Source organism: Giraffa tippelskirchi, chromosome 12 (assembly GCF_054371585.1).
Source record: "Giraffa tippelskirchi isolate mGirTip1 chromosome 12, T2T-mGirTip1v1.2.pri, whole genome shotgun sequence".
In the NCBI taxonomy this organism is placed as follows: domain Eukaryota; kingdom Metazoa; phylum Chordata; class Mammalia; order Artiodactyla; family Giraffidae; genus Giraffa; species Giraffa tippelskirchi.
In genome coordinates this window covers 141,986,978-142,008,979 of record NC_137286.1, presented here as the reverse complement: position 1 = coordinate 142,008,979, position 22,002 = coordinate 141,986,978, and the positions used below count along the sequence as shown (strand labels likewise).

The 22,002-nt window shown below is 40.3% G+C and overlaps 1 protein-coding gene across 1 annotated transcript in view; it reads left to right on the top strand.

Moving 5' to 3' along the window:
- The window catches only part of FGF14 (fibroblast growth factor 14), a 619,177-nt gene that overhangs the window by 38,729 nt on the left and 558,446 nt on the right, over positions 1 to 22,002 (top strand). The gene's annotated exons all lie outside the window — the stretch shown is intronic.

Genomic DNA, 22,002 nt, shown 5'->3' with positions numbered 1-22,002 from the left:
TCAACATGAAAGTCATGTCAGAGTAAAGCATCGCTGATGGCTGACAACCTCAAGCGTGGCCCCCGAAGCGTTTTGCTACACAACAGTTCTTGATCCTTTGAGTGTTTACTGAGGAGATCAATGTTGGCATATCAGTATGGATGCGCACATTTGTGCTGTTGGCAACTAGTTTAAAAAGCTTAGAGCAAAGTCCTGTGGCACTCACAGCATCTTCTCTCTAGTAAAAAGGTAGCAATAACAATTACCTTCAGACCCACTGCCATGAACCAGGGTATCCAAATGATCTCCAATAGCTTGGCTCATCCTCTCTCTCAGGTAGAGACCAGAAAGTTGAAAGTGTGTTTTGGGGCTAAGATTTTTTCAAGTGCAGTTAAATCACAGTTAAGACTTTTCTTCCAGACAAGATCGTATGAAAAATTCAAATGTCTCCCTGTTTAATGTTAAATATGAGGGTAAAGAATCTTGGCTATAGATTGGCAGGGATGGATAGACAGAAACTCATTCAAGCTACTCAAACCGGCAATAAGACAAAGGGCTCCCCATAGCTGTCATAAAACAGTTGATTGAGACATCATATTTAAAAAATAAAACGTTATTTATTTACTTCAGTTCTAGGAAATACCTTTTGTTTTTCCTTTCGGAATAACAATAAACATTCATCTTTATGGCAGTCTCATGCCATGGGAAAAGGGGTCTTTTGTCACAGAATTTACTTGAAGTCTCTGTGAGCACAGAGTGTTCTAATCCAGCTTGTACGGAACGTACATTTTTATAGTTCTTTACAGTTTACAAAGCTCTTTGAACATTTATTATCTCACTGAATAGGCTGGAGTCCTATTTCTGATTTCCCAGCTGATCTACCATGTGAAAAGCAGAAACTGCGAAACCTCTCCCTGATTCACTTTCTTTTTTTTTAAAAATGAGGAAATTAGTGCCATCCTAAATGACTGGGCTTTTTTTCAAATAGATTAATAAGAGTGTGTTTTCTTTATAAATAAGTTAGCAACCACAATACCTGAAGATCACAATCAACTGATCTAAGTGTTAAGTTGAATTAACTATTTAATTTGAGTTTTGGAGTGCATTAATTTTACAAATGATTAGAAATGTTTGGTGCAGAATTACGTATTACTATCACTGGTATTTCAATATTTTTCTTTCATGTGTATACATCTCTTAACCAATTTTTATTGTATTTCACGTGATAACTCACTCTTTAGTAGAATCAAAAGCTTATGCCTAAATGGTTTAGTTTTCTTAATAGGCTTGCTATTGATAATTAATTTTTTCCTATGGAAGGTAAATCTTTTTCCTTTTCAGTACCTCAGAAAAGTAATCTTTTCCACTTGGATTTAGTTAGCATGTCTTTTTTATTCTTCATAATATGACTAAAGATAACAGTATTATTTTAATCAGGTTTTTAAATTTTTATGCTGCAATATAGTTATTTAAAGCTTGAATTCTTTTTCCTGTATTTGTATAGACTTCACAAATAAGTGTCAAAATGAAATCCTTATTTGTTTTGGCAGTAAATGAAATAGTGGTATGGGTAGTGTTGGGGAGGGGGAAATCTCCCCATCCATTCCTCTTGAGTTCTTATTCCTGAAATGAATGTAAGACAGATTAACAGAGGAAAAGAAAGAAGTTTAACTGGTTAGCATGGAGTCTCTCAGAAATAGGACCGAAAAGAAGCTAATGCAAGCAATTTTTATGTTTTTTAGACAAACAGTAAATTTGAGAAGAATTGACAGGACAAAGAAACTTAGGTTTGGGTGCTTAATTAATAAGCAGTTTAGGCAAAGTTTGGGTAGTAAATTAATAAAGAAGTAACAAGTTTCATTTATATAGGCTTCTCAGGCCTGGAACTCTCTTTCCTTCTACCTTCAGGTACAGGGAGTAGTCCCTTCCCATGGGAGATTTATTTCCTGCTTTCAGAGAGACAAAGAGGAGGGTCAAAGTGTACCTGTTGAGTTGGCTGTTTCTTAAGTAACCTTAATTCAAAATAATCAATATTCTATTGAAGCACATCTTGGAGTGGCCTGCCCTGGGCCTCCTTCCCCACAAACTCATACTTTGGCAGGGAAGAAAGATACAAGCATATTTATTGAACATACAAGTACTAAATTAAGAAAGTAGTATTGTACATAGATGTAGAACCTTTGATTTTGTCTGGAGGCAAGATTAAGTGCCCCCATAGCACTCTGATCATATTGCCATTGTCCTGTTGATAATGTTTTATTCTAATGAGTAAAGTTTCCATTTCATCTGCTAAATATTTAACCACTTTGGGCAGAAGCACTCTTATTTATGTCACTATCTCCGGTCCTTTACCTTACTTTACGCTCATTAAATATTTATTGAGTTCATTTGGGTGGGCAGAAGAGCCCAGAGAGGAGATAGCACTTAGCAAATGAGATCACATCCAACGTGGGCCTTGAAGAGTGATGAGGCTGAGAAAGGACAGAGTAGAGGTGAGAAGGGAAGTTCCATTCCAGCAAAAATCAGAAAGATTTTGTGAAGTGTTTGGGAAATGGCAACAGAGTGCGAGGGATTGGCTGGAAAAGCAGATGGAATGGTAAACCCAGGCCATAATTTGAAGGGCCTTGACTCCCATGGTAATGAATTTAGAATCTTCTTGAGAACACTCAAATCACATTGGTTTATGGGAGTAATGAGGAAGCTGCCAGAAGCAATGACACTAGAAGGAAGGCCATGACGATAGTCTAAGGAAGAGAAGATGGTGTCCTGAACTAAGATGGCGGCCTTGAGAGTGGAGAGGAGGATATGAATTCAAGAGACAAGCCTGGTGGAGCCCGGGTTCCTGACGCCATGATACTGCTGTATCAGCCCTGGATTGGACTGTTACTTAAGAAATTTAAAAAATTCTCTCCTGTTTCAGTTAATGCTTCTCTGGGGCCACAGATAATTACAGGATGACAGCTGGGCATTTGAAGTGCTACTGATGAGGATGTTTACATTTTGCTGTGAGACTGCTCTGATTTGACTGTCTTGAAATGAGGTGCCCTGAAAAGAGCATATCAGTTAATACTGCACTATTTTACAGTTTACTCCTTAAATGTATTGTTAAGACACTGAGATATTACTTGTTCCAGAATTTTGATGTGGAGGTCTTAACCCACCCTCCCTCGTTTCCATTATAAATTCTATGAATCAGAAAGTGGTATCATTTGACTAGGAGATATTTTAGAGTTACCTTCAAAGGAAGCAGCAATCTGCTATCTTCTTTGCTTTGTAGTTTATGCCCTAGGCGCGGAGCCCCTACCTCCTGGTGTTCATGGCCTGGTTTCTGCATCACTTATTAAACAGATAGGCTCTGTGCACCATCAGAATGAATGTGTCTGCTGCTGATGCAATTGTGTAGGGGGGTATTTTGCAACATGTAAAGGGAATGTACAGTGGGGACTGGCTTGGCTAAGACATGAGAACATGAAGAATAGCGTTTCAAAGGAGAGCAAAGTCCACCTAAGGAAACTGGAGACAGGTGTGAATGATTAGCTAGGGGAGTGGTCAGTTTCCTCCTTGACATTGACTTCCAAAGATGATTGCCCTCTTACCTGCAATTATTCTCAACTTACCGTGGAGATACTACCTATGACTTACATAAACATGAAGTGAGAACTCTTATTTTCATCTTGTATTACCTCTTGAGGTTTTAAGTTCATTAAATAACTAGCACTGTGAGGAATACCATTTTGTCTTAAAATTATGTACCTAATTTTAAAGGATGAGGAAAAGCTCCTTTGTTCCTTTTTAACCTGTACCGTCTCATTCATGACGTTCAACATTTTTAATCAAGATATTTCCATCTAGGCTGAAATGCTTGGGCTTATTTGCCCCAGAGAAGTGCAAGTAGTATACATTTTGGGGCAAGTAGTTTAATTATTTTCTAGGTTAGTTTTCAAAACTAGGCGATTTCCCAATAATGTCTTCTTGTAATTGTATCCACATGTGGTTCATAAATTTGAAATCAAGAATATGATGCACCATGGTTTTAAAAATCACCACAAGCTGACAAAAACATGATCTGGATCCCCCTTCCAAACAGGTTTCTATACACAGTGCACCCCCTTTTGGGTGTATGTTAAGATACTGCTTTTTGTGGTATTAATTATTGCCGAGTAAAAGCAAAGTTAGGATGGCCGAAGGTGAAAATGGATAATCAATCCATTCTTCAAAGATTTTATCGCTGTTTCTAATCTTTATAGCTTTTCAGCTTTGTTTTAAAATCATCCTCATACTTTGGGTTGAAATAACATTTTTATTGAAAATCCAGTCTACTGACTCGATGTATATTCTGTATACTGTAACATTTTCTTTCATTGTATTTTAGGTGCCATAAAAAGTTGTAAATGTGGAAAAGTAAATCTTTCTCCCTGAGGACTGCTTGTTTTTTAACACAAAGTTAATTTTGGTTAATTTCTTTTCTAAACTGCTATAGTAGTTTCCCAATGGAATTCTATTTAGAATTTCAGAAAGTTAACACATAAAGGATGTGAGTTTTTTTTTTTTTAACTTTATCTAATTCAAAAGTTTACTGTATGAGGAGAATTTTGCTGAGATATGAAGGGCTAAAAATGAAACTTTATTTGGAACAGCAGCTTGTAACTTTACTTAAAACCATTGTACATTTTCAGATGCACTAGCTTCAAAATTCCTTGTATCATTTTTCTTTAGGGAATCTGAGTGATAGAAGAGCTGCCTTTTAGTTGGTATTAGTTGGAGAAGGAAATGGCAACCCACTCCAGTGTTCTTGCCTGGAGAGTCCCAGGGACTGGGGAGCCTGGTGGGCTGCCATCTATGGGGTCGCACAGAGTCGGGCACGACTGAAGCGACTTAGCAGCAGCAGCAGGGGAAAAGAATGTAAAAGTGAAAACTAGCAAGATGTATAGAATGCAGGAGTCCATGGTATTTGGATTAAATCATCAAAATGTGGAAATAACTTTATATCTTAAGAGTGATGAGAATATGGAGAGGAATATTAAGGTGCAATAATAGTTTTTTTTTTTTTTCTCTTCTGCTGTATGTGAAAGCATGTTTTTGTATTATGCCTGGCATTTATTAGGTGGTTATAAATTTTATCTGAATTGATGAATGAAAATTTTTCTAGTGTTTAATTGGTATTCACTGTAGAGTTGTATCTCAGATAAGCATTTACAACATTTGAAAAAGGAAATTTTGTCATCCGAGTCTTCCTTTTCCATGCCTTCATTGTGGAGCTCTAATTTATTTTAAGAAATGTATTTTTGTGGCGATGAAGAGAATGGTTTTGTGTCATAGAGGTGAAAACAAACATGAACCAAAACATACCTATCATGTTTTCAAGTACAGAGTTAAGAACACACATGAGCAAGTATGCACACACACACATACCATGTTAACATGTAAATGCTCAAATCATTAGCTGAACTGGGCTCTGACAGCTCATGTACTCTCTAGACCGCACCCCTGGAACTTTTGGTAGCATCAGACTATCAGGCCTCCTAACACAACAGTATATGGTTAAAAGCCTGTCTGTAAGGAAATCCCATACATTCACTAGGATACCCACTTGATATTAGAAAATCCTTCTAATTTTGGTGGTGTCAGTGTCTACTGAATATCAAAAACTAATTTAAAACAAATCTTAGTGAAGACCATAGACAGTCATGATGGAAGAATTCTTTGTTTCATATAATTGATGTATTACTGAACATATATCAGTTGGGTATATTTTTGTTATTGATTCATATTTCAACTGCTTTTTGGGATATCACTATTTAGAAGAAACCAAAAGTTTTAAAAATTAAATGGTCATTTTTCAAAGGCAAACAGCTCTCTTTCATTGTATAAAATTCAAGTTTTGCCCATTAGAAATAAGATTTTCCTGATGTGAGGTCTTCTATCAAAATGGAAATAATAGGGTTTCAGTTGGTGAAAATCTTTCCATTCTGATGTCTCTGCTCATATAATACTTTGGCATGTAATCACTGAACTATTTATTTATGCCAAAAGATATGTACATCTAGCTCTAGAGAATAGTAAGTCAGATCTTGAGGGCTTATGCCTGCTTCTCTCTGAGCTTGACTGGTTGGAGACGTTTATAAGGTGGGTACAACGAGTGAGCCCCGTTTTTTAATACCTTCTCTGCCACCTCCCTCTCCCACCTGAACCCCTCCTTCCTACCACTTACTGGTGTAGACACAACAAGAGCACTGTCTCCAAGTGACAGGTATTGAATACGTATTATGTTTGTCTGAGGCACTGTTCTAAGCTCTTTTTCTGCACTAAGTCACTTAAACTTTACAATGTCCCTATTAATACCCCGAATTTACAGACTGTGAAATAAGGCACAGAGAAGCAGTTTTCTGAGTTCCCTAGCTAATAACAGATGGGTTCAGGATTCAGTTTTAGGCAGTCTGTAGAGCAGGCTCTTTTAACTGCTACCTTGAGTTGCCTTCTTTAAAGGGAGGATAAACATTCCAGAATTCAACAGTGTATTCTTTTCTTTCTGGACCTTGACTTTGCTATCAGTGGCCTTCTCCGTATCATGGTGGCAGCTCCCGCATGCAGGCAGTGGCTCTCTCAGCAGCCTCCGCATTCCCATTGCAAAAAGCTCTGGGGGGTGTGTGTGTGTGCAGGTGTGCTGTGTGTACAGGTGTGTCTCCACCCTTTGTGGAGGAGGGCTTCCAAGCATGCTGTGAACGACGTGTCCACAGACATGATGCACAAGGTGTGCCATGGGCTGGAGGCCTCCCTGGTGTGTGAGGAATCGACCCTGATAAAGGGCTGGGACACATTTTAAAAATTTTGAGTGCGGTATAGCTGATTTACAAAGTTGTGTTCATTTCAGGTGTACAGCAAAGTGCATCAGTTATGCATATACATATATCCACTCCTTTTAAGATTCTTTTCCCATATGGGTCATTGAAGAGTATTGAGTAGAGTTTTCCGTGCTATGTACTACTTCCTTATTAGTTTTCTATTTTAAGAACACTTCTTTTTAAGAAAACATTATAATGAAGTAGTCTATGTTGAAAAATGTCCAAGCTTGTTAAAATGAAACAACTCAGGTTTTATGATGTCAAAATGAACGTTGATTCTTGCTTTTTTTGTCTTTTTTTTTTTTTACCACTTAAGAGAGTAGTACCTTTTAACAATTTGAAATGAAACTTTCCAGATATTTAATAAGTATCCATAGAAATGAATCTACTTCTCTTTTTATGTATAGTTTGTAATGAACACATACATATTTGCATTTTATAGAATAAAATTATACTTTACATACATGTTCTGACTTTTTCTTTTTTCACTTAATAAATTATAATTCTTTCAGAAATCCAAGTCAGTATATTGAGAATTGGTTCATCTTACAAAATATTTGCTGAATGTCCCATTATATGGATCTATTTAGCATAAATAAAATGAACAGCATTTAAAGTAGTATAATTACCTGTGTGGAAATTGAGTTATGTCCCAGTTGTGTGATTCAGTGAATCAATCAACAGGGGAACATGGGTCCTGAGGGTGAAGTGACCTGATCTTGCCTTTAGTTGAGTCTAATGTGTTTCTTGCCTCTTAGATATTTATCCATCTAGCAGATTTTCAAGACTGCTATTATTTTCTCATTAATAATGACAGATTTTATGTGACACACAGCTCTGTGGAAGCTTAAGGAACTCTCCGTGTTTGACTGACTCATTAAAGCTCAGTGTCCTTTTGTCAGGTAAGACATAGTATTAGCTTTCTGAATACTGTGTTTTTAAAGATCAGGCAAATACAAGGGTTTCAAACCTAAGGTTCTAGGTTTCTACCCAACTGCTTCAGTTATTCTTGTCCTGGAAGGAACTCCTCCGTCTCACTGAAAGTTGCGGGGTTGGGTCTAAAAAGGCTCCACTTGTAGTAAGGAGCAGAGTTGTATTAAGGAAGAGGTGTATTTCTGGGTCTGTTTTTACCTTCACCTCAGATGGAGGAGGTGTTTCAATGGCTTCACAGGAGAACTCCTTCAGAGTATCCTTCCTCTGTTGAAATATTATCACTTTCTTCTCCCGTTTTCTACTTGAAAATCTATTATGACCTCACTCTAGGCAGTAAGATGGTTTTGTGAAAAGTTCCAAAAATAGTTATCCTGAGCAAGTGATTTCTAAGTGGCAATAAAGTTGATGGCCATGAGGGATGGGAACACTGCGCTAAATCAGCTGTCGCCTACTCTCTCTGCAAAGTGGAATGAGATGCAATGAAAATCTTAGGACCGAATTAGTCTTAGGACAATTTATTATTGCATTTTGTTGAATTGGTATGATAATTTTCTGTAATTTTTATAAAAATTAATTATAATGAAGAGTTATAAATATATTCACATCCATTTTATTTGAAATGTACTGCATAAGATTTTCAGATGCTGAAGGTGTAAATTATAATAGAGAATATACTGTCAATAAATTTGTGACATTAGAGAGTAGAACTACTTAAAATTCTATTCCTTCTATAGCACATGCAGGTTTGTCTAAATTTGGGAGGATGTGGAAATTGTGTTAATTCAGGTACTAGGATTTCACACATTCACACTTTCTGTCTCACACAAGAGGGGCTCTTTAAATTTGCTTTAAGCAGGTATTCCCACTGTATCAAAATTCTCTGCTTCAGCCAGTGGTGTATACAGTTGACCCTAGAACAACATGGGTTCGAACTGTGCAGGTCACTAACAGTTGGATTTTTTTCAATAGTAAATACTGAAGTAGGGCAGGTTCTGTGGTTGATTGATTCCTAGGCTGGAGGTTCACCACTGGGAGTGATCCTGCTATTTAGCTGGTTTTTGAGGCCGTAGGAGTTGACAAGCCCACCAGGGAAAACACTTTAGATGAGAAGAAAAGGAACCTTAAGTAGCACCAACATTGAACACCTTGGTAGGGAAGGAGAGCCAGCAAAGGTCTTTAGGAAGAATACATGAAAAGACACAGAAAAAGCAGTAGTTTATTAGCAATGTAAATGTAGTATTGATCATGCTTTCGTGGGCTGTGTCTGATATTTTTTCACATGAGTTAAATACGCCTACTTACTAGGTATACTGGTTTTATTTTTATTTATTTTTTGGTTTCACGGCACAGCTTGTGGGATCTTAGTTCCCCAACCAGGGTTTGAACCTGCACCCATGGCAATGAAAGCGCTGAATCTTAGCCACTGGACCACCGGGAAATTCTGCTTTTATTTTTAGATATAGTAATTTTTGATTCCTTGTGAACTAGACATGGAACTGCAGTTGTTTCCAACAGTGCACTTTAGAATTTGGACCATACTTTCATGTGGAGGAGGAGAAAGGTAAATCTAAACTCTTCTGGTTCAGGACACCTTTCTTCCAGGACAGGAGAGAGAGAAAAAGACAGTGGAAACGAGGTGGGAATTAGAGCAATCAATTATAAGAGAATATTTTGAGAAGGAAACTTTTATCTCCTAAAAACACAATGTTCTTTTTCATAACTGTGTATCTTAAAAGATGACCTAGATTATGTGATCACTGATAGTTAATAATGGACTTGTCCAAATGTATGAGTAAATGTAGATCATTTTTATGAGCCATTAAAACAGCTTGTTTCCTTAGTAGTTAAAATTGTCCCCATATTCTCATCTGTGAGTCATCTGTTATTTTCTATAGAACCCTATTGGTGTTCCATAGTTAGTTTAATTGTCAAGTTAAATTATTGGACTAAAGTATTGGAGATGTGTGTGTGTATACAGTTTGACTCTTGAACAGCACAGGGATTGGGGTGCCAACTCTCCCTGCAGTTGAAAATCAGAGTACAACTTATAGTCAGCCCTCTGTACGCCAGCTTCCATCATATTCTGGGTTCTACATCCACACATTCAACCAACCCCAGTGCCATCGAATTTACTGTTGAAAAAATACCCATTGTAGTGGACCTGTGCAGTTCAAACCTGTGGTATTCAAGGGTCAGCTGTATATAGATGTAGATAAGCTGATTGCTCAACTATGTTATATTGGCAAAAGCTATGAACTTGTAGCTTTCAACAAATTTGTCTCAATAACACGTAGTATTTGGCAACATCCTTTAGCCATATTCACACGTCGTGGGGTGTGTCCCCCTTACAAAAATCTGTTTTAAACATATGCTTGCAGGTAGATTACAGCATGAGTTTTCCTCATGGAAATAACACTCTGAGTGGGCCTTGGTTTCAAGCCTTGCCCTTTCAAGTGCTTTGAAATGTGTCCAGAAATTCTTTGAAACTTACTTCAAATGTTGGAACCTAACCCCTCTCCCTTCAATGTGATCTGGTTTTAATGACTTACTCCTAAGGCACAGGGCAAAAACTGGAAGTGACTGAGTGCTGCTTCAGAGACCAGGCTAGAAAAGGCAGCCTGATTTCTTTTTTCCTGGATGACTTGCTCTGAGGGAAGCCAGTTGCCTCTAAACACCCAGGCAGCCTCTGGAAAGGCCCACACGGTGGGCCATTCCTCCACATGGTGAGGAGCGGAGGCTTCCTGCTGACAGCCTCTGAGTGCGCCATCTTGGCAGGGGACCTTCCAGTGCCCGTCAAGTCTCAAGAAGACAGCCGTCCTCCTGAGGATAGCCTGAGTGCTCCTCACGAGAGACCCTGGGCCAGGACCACCTAGCTGAGCAGCTCCTGGACTCCTGCCTCACAGAAACGGTCAGATAATGAATGTTTGTTGTTTTCGGCCACTGAATTTTCTAATAATTTGTTACGCATAACTAATACAGTCATCAAAATCTTTTTTTAATCAGCTGAAATACTCTGAAGATTTCCAGTGACACACTATTTAAAAATATGATTTTTAAGCAAAGTAGACATTGTAGAATTGTGTTAAGAATATGATTTGAATAACTTTGGTGGGGAGAAGCAAATCTAATTAGAGAAAAATGAGGAAGGAGTTGGGAGAATTTTGGGGACTTCCAGCAGCTATCTAAGAGTTTTAAATTGCATATAATTTTATTATACTTAAGGGCTTCCCTCATGGCTCAGACGGTAAAGAATCTGCCTGCAACACAGGAGACCTGGGTTTGATCCCTGGGTTGGGAAGATACCCTAGAGAAGGGAATGGCTACCCACTCCAGTACTCTTGTCTGGAGAATTCTATGGATAGAGGAGCCTGGCAGGCTGCAGTCCATGGGTGTGCAAAGAATTGGACACGACTGAGAGACTGCCACTTATACTTATGGCTGTACTTTTCCAAAATTTTACTAAATGGGGTGTTTTGGACTTGCATAGTGAAGAATAATAATGAGAGGTTGAGAAGTGAGAGAAGAATGGTGTTCCTTAGGCAAGAGTTGGAAGAGGGGTGTTGAAGAGAAGAATGAGAAAGCAGTGGGAGTCACGTGGGAGAGAGTGAGGAGAAGTGGAAGAACGGGAAGCACAGTGAACACAAGTGCGTTTGAATGAGAGCGAGGTGACCCTGCCGCACGTGTCCACGCGTGCTTAGTCCCTCAGTCGTGTCCGACTCTTTGGGACCCCATGGACTGCAGCCCGCCAGACTCCTCTGTCCATGGGGTTCTCCAGGCAAGAATGCTGGAGTGGGTTGCCATGCCCTCCTCCAGAGCATCTTCCCAACCCAGAGATTGAACCCAGGTCTCCCGCATTGCAGGCAGATTCTTTACTATCTGAGCCACCAAGAAAACCCAAGAATACTGTAGTGGATAGCCCATCCATTATCCAGGGGAACTTCCCGACCCAGGAATCGACCTGGGGTCTCCTGAATTGCAGGCGGATCCTTTACCAGCTGAGCCACCAGGGAAGCATTGCTGCTGCAGTTACTTCCTCTCTAATATGAGGAGATCTTGCTACTCCTTGAGACAAATTAGGCTGGGCTGACCCTGAGTTTAAGGTGGTGAGAGGGAGGCAGTGGCCACTGACCATTCATTCGTATACAGAAACCTTGCTTATGAAATCTGGTGGATCTCCCACTGCTCTGACTTCAGTGCAAACTTCATCATTCCCCCCTGACTTCCTGTGAATTCCCATGTCGTTGCTTTATACCTGAATACCTGGATTGTTGTCGGTAAATTCTTGTCAACTGGCTGACCCTCTTCTTGTGTTCTGTAGAAAGGCCAGCATGACTTTCGCCACATACAAGAGAGGCCTTTCTTTCCCAATAAGTTCTGCAGTTTTCCAAGGCCGATGTGGAACTATATGATACAAGAAATAGAACTTACTCAAAACAAGACATGTCAGAATTTCTTCCCTGGGATGGAAATGTGGAGAGAAGAATCTGTCTTGCTCCACGTGAGGTCAAAGGATAATTTCTGTCATGCCCATAGCTTCTTTCTTGAAGCCCTTTGGAGAAGTGCATTTTTTGTGGATACTTCAGATGGCATTTGGGGGCAGTCTCTGTGTCCAGATGAAAATGACTGCTGACAAGTTAATTTTCCTTCCGCATGCTATCACATAGGGCTTTGGTAAATACTTATTAACTCATTGCTGATGAATATTTTCATAAGCACGAGCTTGTAACAGGTCACCCATAGTCCATATTCATTCTGTTCCCTTCTCAGGTTTGTATTGGAAAACAGTGTGTCAGAGTTCAGAACACACATATCTCCCCAGAATCGGTTAGTAGTCACTATGAAGTCCTTCACTTCTATGGACCTGATGATTAGTGGAAGCACTGTTTTTAAAATATTTTATAGGTTTACTGCACTGAGATTTCCGATGGAGTACTCAGAATTTATCCTAATTTAACCTAAACCCATGGGTTCATAACACATTATATGGCAACCCACTCCAGTATTCCTGCCTGGGAAATCCCACGGATAGAGGAGACTGGAGGGCTAGTCCATGGGGTTGCAAAGAGTCGGACATGACTTAGAGACTGAACAACAACAAACGAGGAACCAAATGTGTGCAGGGTTTTTAACTTTACTCCTAGAAAAAACATCAACTCTCAGCTTCTTGGCTTTGAAATTTCTGTTGATAAAAAGAAAAAAAAATAAAACTGTTTCTGTAGATAGACATTTTGTATTATCTTTGTGGAATGAAAATTCACAGATTTGTACGGCTCCCCACCAAGTGGCATCATGATGGAAACTATCTTTTTGTGTTTATACAACATGTTCAAGTCAGAAAAGATGAAGTGCTGGAACCAGGACTTCAGTTCTCTTTGGGGATTTTTAAATGGTAGGTTGAACGTTGACATGGAGGGTGCAGCTGAGAAGGTTGTGTTAACCTGAGAAAAGTCATATATAATTAAGATGAGTGAATGGAAGGCAGATCATGGAAAAGCTTGTGTATAAAGGCAGAATTGACTGTATCAGTGGAACCAGGATTTCACAAGTTTTCAGTTCAGTTCAGTCACTCAGTCATGTCCGACTCTTTGCAACCCCATGGACTGCAGCACGCCAGGCTTCCCTGTCCATCACCAACTCCCAGAGCTTGCTCAAACTCATGTTCATTGTATTGGTGATGCCATCCAACCATCTCATCCTCTGTCATCCCCTTCTCCTCCTGCCTTCAATCTTTCCCAGCATCAGGGTCTTTTCCAATGAGTCTGTTCTAGTGGAACTAATTTGGGTTGGAGGAATGGAAGGGCCAACAGATGACGTTTGGTGTGAATTTAGTTCCCAGGGCAACTGATCAGCATCAGAGTTTCTCAACAGCAGCTCTAATGACAATTGTTTGTCAAGGGGGGCTAGCTGTTCTGGGTGCTGTAATGTGTTTAGCAGCACCCCTGGCCTTTACCCAATAGATGGTGGTAGTACCATTCCATTTCCCCAGTTTTGACAACCAGAATTGTCCCTCATGTTGCCATATGTTCTCTGAGAAGCAACATGGCCCAAGTTGAGGACCACCAGTCTAGATAAACCCTGTGGGAAGCTTTGAATTAGGATAGCAACCTGTGTTCAAGTAAGAGGCGTTTGTTGAGGAAGAAGTACCTTTTCACTAAAGCAACGTCAAATGCCCTTTGACCAAAGAAGCCACCTATAAACCCAACTTCCCTGGTAACTATAGTACCTTCATAGCTATTAGCTTTCAGAGTAGTGGTTCCCAGATTTGAGTGTGCATGAGAATCACCTAGAGAGTTTATTAAATCACAGATTATTGGGCCCCTGGAGTTGCTAATTCAATAGATCCGAGGGCCCGAGACAGGTTTTACGTTTCTAACGAGTTCTCAAATGATGGTGTTGTATCACAGAGACCACATTTTGAGAACCAATTTCCTATAATAAACTACTGTGCCGTTGTCTGGCATTAGCTCTTTCTTGATTACCTTTATGATTTCCTTCATGCTCAGGCTTGCTACCTTCAGATTCTCTTGTTCACCATTTGCTCTTTCTAGTCTTTTCATTGTTTACTTCCCACAGTGCTTAATTCTGTTTTCCTTGATTCACATTCTGCACTGAAGGATGAAGGGAAAATGCCTCCTTTTTCCTTTACTTCTCTCACCGGGCATGTTTTTCTCTTCGCTTCAAATCTGAACGAGACTCAGTTTCCCTTATGCTACCTCCTGTACCATCCCCAAGGTTGCCCATCTTTCAGGACATCTGTGCTGTAAGAATGTGTTACGAAGATACACCACAGTTGTCAAAAATCTGGAGTCACTCAGGATTTGATATGCTGTTTCGACTGTAGTAACACATTTTAAGGAAATATCTGACTTTTAGATCCTTTTCTAAGCTGTACGTGATTTCTTGGAACTCATCTTTCTACAAGGGACATTTGAATTATTTTGCATAAATGTATAATTTTACACCTACCCACATCAAAGCTCATCTGTGAATTTCCTGCCCACTCACACAGCCTCATGAGATATCCCTATCAGATTGCATTTTATTACCCAGGAAAGATTACTTAGAATCATATGCATTCTTAGAGATATCACTGCATCCTGTCATTTCTTAGTCATTAGAATGCTTTGTATGTTTTAATAGGTATAGATTGGCCCTCAGGAGACCATCACTGTTTATATTTTTACAGATGCATTCCCTTTGCTGCATGTTGATATCAAACTCACTGGCCATGGGAAATAGCATCACACGATTCTGGAAGAGAAGATACAGAAAATCCCTCTTCCCTTCTGCGTGCTTGGCTGAGACCCCTGTGATAAAAGAGACCAACAAGAGAACCACAAGCACGTGGATTTGCGTGTATATCTCACATGTACATGTGAAATACCCAGGGAAAATGAATAACTCCCAGAAGTGGATCAGAATCCAGACTTAAAAACCGTCTTAATAGGCAAAGGGGAGAAGGGATGTAGGCCTTGAGGAGAGATGAAATGATTTTTAGGAAAGACAAATGGATCCTAAGAAGAATCTATGGAGGAGCAAACGGGTGACAGAGTTTGGTTGAGTGTAGTGTTGACCTCTGGGGTTCTCTTCGGTGGGAAGGGCCAGTTGTCTCTGGTTGGTGTAACTCTGGGGGAAGTTCCAAGTTCCTTTTGAAAAATCTGTCTTGAAGCTGACTCAGATAAGGGGAATTCAGAGAAAACGTCTCTCTGCATTTGCTGGCTGTAAGTTCAAAATAATAATGGAAGGCAGCATGTTTTGGGATGCCATATTCTGCTACCTTCACTCTTACTCCAGTTTGGGGTCAAGGTAGACTGTTTCCTCTAGTGCCATCTGGTTCTACTTACTAGCTGACCCCAGTAAGGTCATCGTGAGTTGATAGTTCTGTCTCTCTGGATCTTCCAGTACGCTTATTTTAGGTGTGCTTTAGGGGGCACTCCTGAAAGGGCTCTGTGGGAAAGGATCTGCCTGCCAATGCAGGAGACGTAGGAGATGGGGGTTCGATCCCTGGGTCAGGAAGATCTCCTGGAGTAGGAAATGGCAACCCACTGCAATATTCTTGCCTGGAAATCCCATGGATAGAGGAGCCTGGTGGGCTACAGTCCAGGGGTTTGCAAAGAGTCGGACACGACTGAGCATGGCTGCATGTGCCTCTTCTTTACTATAGATTCTTTGCACACTCAGAACCTGACATGCAGTGAGGGCTCTAATATTGTTCAGGTGGGCTAAACTGACAGGTTTTCTGTACCAAATAGGATGCGAGAATAAATCCAAATCAATTTATTAACAAATGCCCTTGATCAATATTCTATTTAGGAAGAAATTTAGTTTGATTTTTGAAAACACAGTTTTCAAATGATTACTCTATTAATAGTCACTGTTTGTATTGTTACACATCAAATTAGTGTTTTGCCCAAGTGGACAAACCATGAGTATTTTTTATCCAGAAGCAGCATTTTATGTATCAATAGTTAATGGATTTAGTAAGGTTCCTTAAGGAAGCAGTTCTATTTTCATTCAGGTTCCCTAAGTGGTTGGAGAAATCTTTACCAAAAATTGCAGCATTTTAACAATATCTATCTTTTTAAAGCATCCTGACATCCAAGTGATTTGATTAATATAGCTTTTAAAAGGTATGAGGGAATTTTAAAATATTATAACCACAGGATAATTTATTCATGGAGGATCACTTTGTACGTGATGAATCTCATTCCTCCTTTTCTGGCAGAAGTAGAAAAAGTGGGTTGCAGCTGCTAACTTAATAATTTTACTGATAACTAAGAATGAAACAGATCTCACTGTAAATTATATAATCAGCTTAAAAAGCACTCCATATTCATTCTGTGATAGGGTATAAAAAACACAAGGCAGAGAATATGGTTATTAGAGTTTATTCCCTGCAAAACTTAATGATGTTACATTCAATAGTACAGTCAGAGAAAGATTGGGTTAGAGTGCTCAGACAGCCGCTCAAGGAATGTACCTTAATGTCAGCCTTAAGTAGCTTTTCTTTATCCAGCTAAGGAAATCTAACAGGATATTAAAAATGTGTTTAGATTCTGCCCTGCTTCTTAAAGAGGTGATATGAGAAGATGAGAGCTATGTTTAGTAGAAGATTTGACCCACAGAATTTTCAGAAAGGGGTCACTTAAATTTAGTTTGAAAGCCAACACTCTGGCATGTGACTCTGTCTAATATCATACCCCTGCAATCCATTCTTCACGCAGTTATATTTCTAAAGGCACATCTGATTATGCTATACGTCTGCTGCAAGCCCTTTAGTGGGAGAACTTTTACACATAGGTTGGCCGACTAGGTCTTCTGTAAGAGGGTCTTGAAAATAACTGCCCTTGAAATCCATGCCTGAGCTCTAAGGAGCAACTCCTGGCGTGCAGAACGCCCCAGCCATTGGCTACATTTTTTAAAATTATGATGCTACCGTCTCTGTCAGCCTGGAATGGACACTCTCTGTCCATTCCCCCAGGGGAATTGATCACCCCTATCTCTGCACCCAGGGCTTCCCAGGTGGTTCGAGTGGTAACTAGCCTGCCAACGCAGGAAACATTAAGAGATGCGGATTCGATCCCTGGGTTGGGAAGATCCCTGGAGGAGGGCATGGCAACCCACTCCAGTATTCTTGCCGGAGAATCCCATGGACAGAGGAGCCTGGCGGGGGCGGGGCCACAGTCTGTGGGTCGCGCAGAGTCGGACATGACTGAAGCGACTTAGCATGCACGCGCACACTTCTGCACCCGTAAGTTACCTCCGCACTCCTCTCCTTTCACCACTCTTAACATTTGATATATGCAATTACCCTCCTCTCTTAGACTCTAAGTTTTTATTATCTCTGCGTGGCACTTGGTTGACTATATTTATGAATGGATTCACCCATACCTGAACATGCTTGCTCTCTCGTGAAAACAATATCCTTCGTGGGAGTTTTGCCAACAGTTTCAAAATAAATGGTCTCCAGCTTGGGGTGTTTTCCTGAGCTCTTATTATTATCCTTACTGATTTTGTTTTCATGTTGTAGCTTAAAACATTGGAAATCAGTCGCTTTGGTTTATAATTTTGAATTATATACTCAAATACTTAGACTCCTACAAGAAGAAATGCTTTAAGCTACGAAAACCAGGATAGTCAGCAAAATGCTCAATTTTGACCTTTTTTTTTCCCCCATAGAAACGTGTCTTCCAAAATCTGCCTGTTGATCCATTTTGCCCTCCACTCGTGTTCCTGGATGGGTTTAGGGTTTTCTGGAGAGCACAAATGAGAAAGGCGTCACCGTTTTTAGCTAGATTCCTAAACATTTAGAGTGATTTCTGTGTTATTTTGTTCCTTGAGCTGTCACTAATCCTGGCTGCTGGATTGCTGTTATGTCTGAGTTATTTTAATTCTATAAAGTCAGAGATGATCATGTTGGGTATTATACACAGTTATAGAATTAGTCGCTGCTTTTGTCTGCAGGCTTAAAAGTAAATTCTGAAGAAGACAACATCACTGCATAGAGTAACAGAGCTTTGGATTGATTTTGTCGGTCTTCTTTTATTTTTAAAGTGGAGAAGGCTGAAGTCTAGAATCTGAAGTGATTATCTAGGATTTCATGGCAAATTCAGAGAAGCAATAAGCCCTATGCAAAGTATTTCCAAAATGCCTCCCCGACGTATGGACTTGAACATCATTTCAGCGGCAGTGTCGGGGAGAGTGTACAGGAGGTAGCAGGAGTGGAGCTGGGAGGCACTCTGGAGCTTGCTTGCCAATGGTTTTTTCACTGTCCCCTTGCAGAAGACTGCCACGTGAATAATTAGTCCTCAACAGTGAAGCACAAAGCTGCTTTGTCAGTACTGGCCTTATCAAAGTGGCTATGTACTTTTAGGTGATATACTGCGTGATTGCGTGCTAAGTGGCTTCAGTCGTGTCGACTCTGTGACACCATGGACTGTAGCCCGCCAGGCTCCTCTGTCCATTGGGTTCTCCAGGCAAGAATACTGAAGTGGGTTGCCATACCCTCCTCCAGGGGATCTTTCTGACCCAGGATCGAACCCGCATCTCCTGCATGGCAAGTGGATTCTTTACCACTGAGCTACTGAGGAAGTATCCAAAATGCTGATTTACAAAATGTGGAACTTCCCTGGTGGTCTAGTGGTTAAGACTTTGCCCTTCTAATATACGGGGCACAGGTTCGACCCCTGGTCATGGAACTAAGATACCATATGCTGCATGGTGCAGTCAAAAAAAAAAAAAAGCCAATTTTCTACTTGAATTAGCCAACTTTGACTGGTGAGTGAAGATCTCAAATGATAATTACTCCTCCTAACCACTGTACTTGTTACTTCCCTATGGCTTGCGAGACTCCATGTTGTGCAGGGTCAGTTCGGGTGGTCTCGTGGAGCTAGCTACAGGCAAGCTAATAAGAGAGGTGAGGAAAGGAGAACAGCCCCAGAGGAAAATGCATGCAGTCTGGGGAGTCCTTTATAAATATATCTCCACACCCTTCCCTGCCTGGCACCTGACCGGTGTTCTTCCTTAATAGGTCAACTATTGTGGCTAGGTGGCTTTAATCATTTTGCAATTTCAAGTTAAAAAAGAAAAGTAATGCCATAGCTTTGTGTCAGCTTTCCGCCTTTTATTCATAGTAAGAGAACATAAAAAGTTCTTGACAAAATGCCCTGTCTTGGAAACCTTGCAGGAAGGTAGCCCTTTCAGTCATAAAAATATTTCAAATAGCAGCTTTGTCAGCCTTCTTGCTTTGAGCTGATAACAGGGACAGTGGGTGGGCTGGGGGAGGGGAAGAACAGCCTTTAATTAAATATCAGGAGCACTTTAAAGGAAGGAACTCAATGTTGTTTGGTATCCTTTAAAGCCCACAATTGTGCTAAACACACAGTCTGTACCTTAAGGAGGTCGCTGAAGGAGTAAATGGGTGTATTGGATGAATGATGGATGGATAGATGGATATGGATATTTTACATCCACTTTGTGTCATTTTGAATGACATAGGAGCTCTAAAATATTAATAAATTTGTCTCCTCACAATGCAATACTTTTTCTTCCTGTTTAAATAAAAGAACTATCCTATTATTTTTTCTAGTCTCATATGAAAAAAAAAAGAGCCTTCTTTGTAAAGCTGTCCACTTTTTGGGGGCATTGTTTCCCATCTTACTTCCTTGGGCTCAACCCCTTAATCATCTCTCTTGCTTTCCTATTGTCTGCACCTTTGGAAGGCCTCGACTCCGCCACACCATTTCATCTTGTCTGACACTCAGCTCTTTAGAGGGATGGCGGGTACCTACTGCTTTCCCTCTCAGTTACTTCTTAATTCCTGTGTACCTGAGTGCTAAGTTGCTCAGCTGTGTCTGACTCTTTGTGACTCCATGGACTATAGCCCACCAGGCTCCTCTGTCCATGGGATTCTCCAGGCAAAAATACCGGAGTGGGTTGCCATGCCCTCCTTCAGGGGATCTTCCCGATCCAGGGATCGAAACTGAGTCTCTTATGTCTCATGCATTGGCAGGTGGCTTCTTTACCACTGAGCCACACGGGAAGCCCCTTAATTCCTGCAACTGGGCTCAAACTCTTTGAGGATGAATATCCCCACATTTAGGCTTTCCAGCTTGCTCAGTGGTGAAGAATTTGCCTGCCAATGCAGAAGACACAGGAGATGCAGGACACATGGGTTGTATCCCTGGGTAGGGAAGATCCCCTTGGAGAAGGAAATAGCAATGCATTCCAGTATTCTTGCCTGGAAAATTCCCTGGACAAAGGAGCCTGGTGGTGGTACATGACTGAGTGACTGAGCATGCACGCACACATCCATACTCACATTTAAGATGTAAACCGTGATGCTCCCTGACAAAGTGGTTTTTAATATTCGCTTACTGTGTGCTTACTTATAATTGATAAGTAGTTTCTCTAATTATGGTGGTTTGGGTGGACAATTCTCCCAAACGAAAGTCTTCTTTAGTACCAGGCTTGGAGAGACTTTCTTCCCCTCCATCCTTTTTTTCTTAATTTTGCCTCCAGGTTGGGAAGATCCCCTGGAGGAGGGCATGGCAACCCACTCCAGTATTTTTGCCTGGAGAATCCCCATGGATAGAGGAGCTTGGTGGACTACAGTCCAGTATTTTTGCCTGGAGAATCCCCATGGACAGAGGAGCTTGGTGGACTACAGTCCAGTATTTTTGCCTGGAGAATCCCCATGGACAGAGGAGCTTGGTGGGCTACAGTCCATAGGGCCACAAGGAGTCTGACACGCCTGAGTAACTAAGCACAGCTCCAACAGCACTTCCTCCGTCAAGCTTCCCATTGGTTATTCAACTTTACTCCTGTTTATACTTGATGTTTATTTGCTTGTTTAGTTTTCTTACAACAATTACATAAAGCAAATAGCTCATATTTTCCTTTAAAAAAATCTCAGTATCTAATTCAGTGCCGAGCACATATTAGGTAACTAATACACATTTCTAAATTGACTAAATGATTACAGATATATGAGGGAGTTGCTCTTTTGAGTAAATCTGGTTGCTAATTTATTAAGGACTCTAAATGTCCACAAAAGTAAATTCATCATGGTAATTTAATTGATTACCTTTTCCTCTTGCAGAAACTTTAGCTATTACGGTAAGAATTTCCCTTGCGTCTTTATTACTGTCTTCTCGATCCATATATTGATTTCAAGGTTGGTTTGTTGGAGGCTTTATCGTATTCCTTTTCATCATAGTTGTGAGTTATTATTTCATAATTAGGAGAGCATGATCGATAGACAAAAGGAATGACCAGATAACAGAGAATCTCTGTAAACTAAAAGGATATCTTGGGATGCATAACAAAGAATTCATGGTAAAAGTCTTACCTATTTTGTGGACCATCTAGGACTGATTAACACTCTACTTTGGAGTGTGTGTGTGTATGTGTGTTTTGCACCAGGGGCCTTCCCTGGTGGCTCAGTGGTAAAGAATCTGCCCACAATTCAGGAGACATGGGTTTGATCCCTGGGTTGGGAAGATCCCCTGGAGATGGGAATGGCAGCCCACTCCAGTGTTCTTGCCTGGAGAATTCCATGGACAGAGGAGCCTGGTGGGCTACATATGGGGTTGCAAAGAGTCGGACACAACTGAGCTATTAACATTTACTTACTAAGGATGAGAGGGAAAGGATTGATAATAATCCTAGATGTTAACTAGAAAGGGAATCAATGTTTTAACTTCTTGTTATTATTATGCTTCTTTCTTTCAGTTCTCTCAAAGAAAAG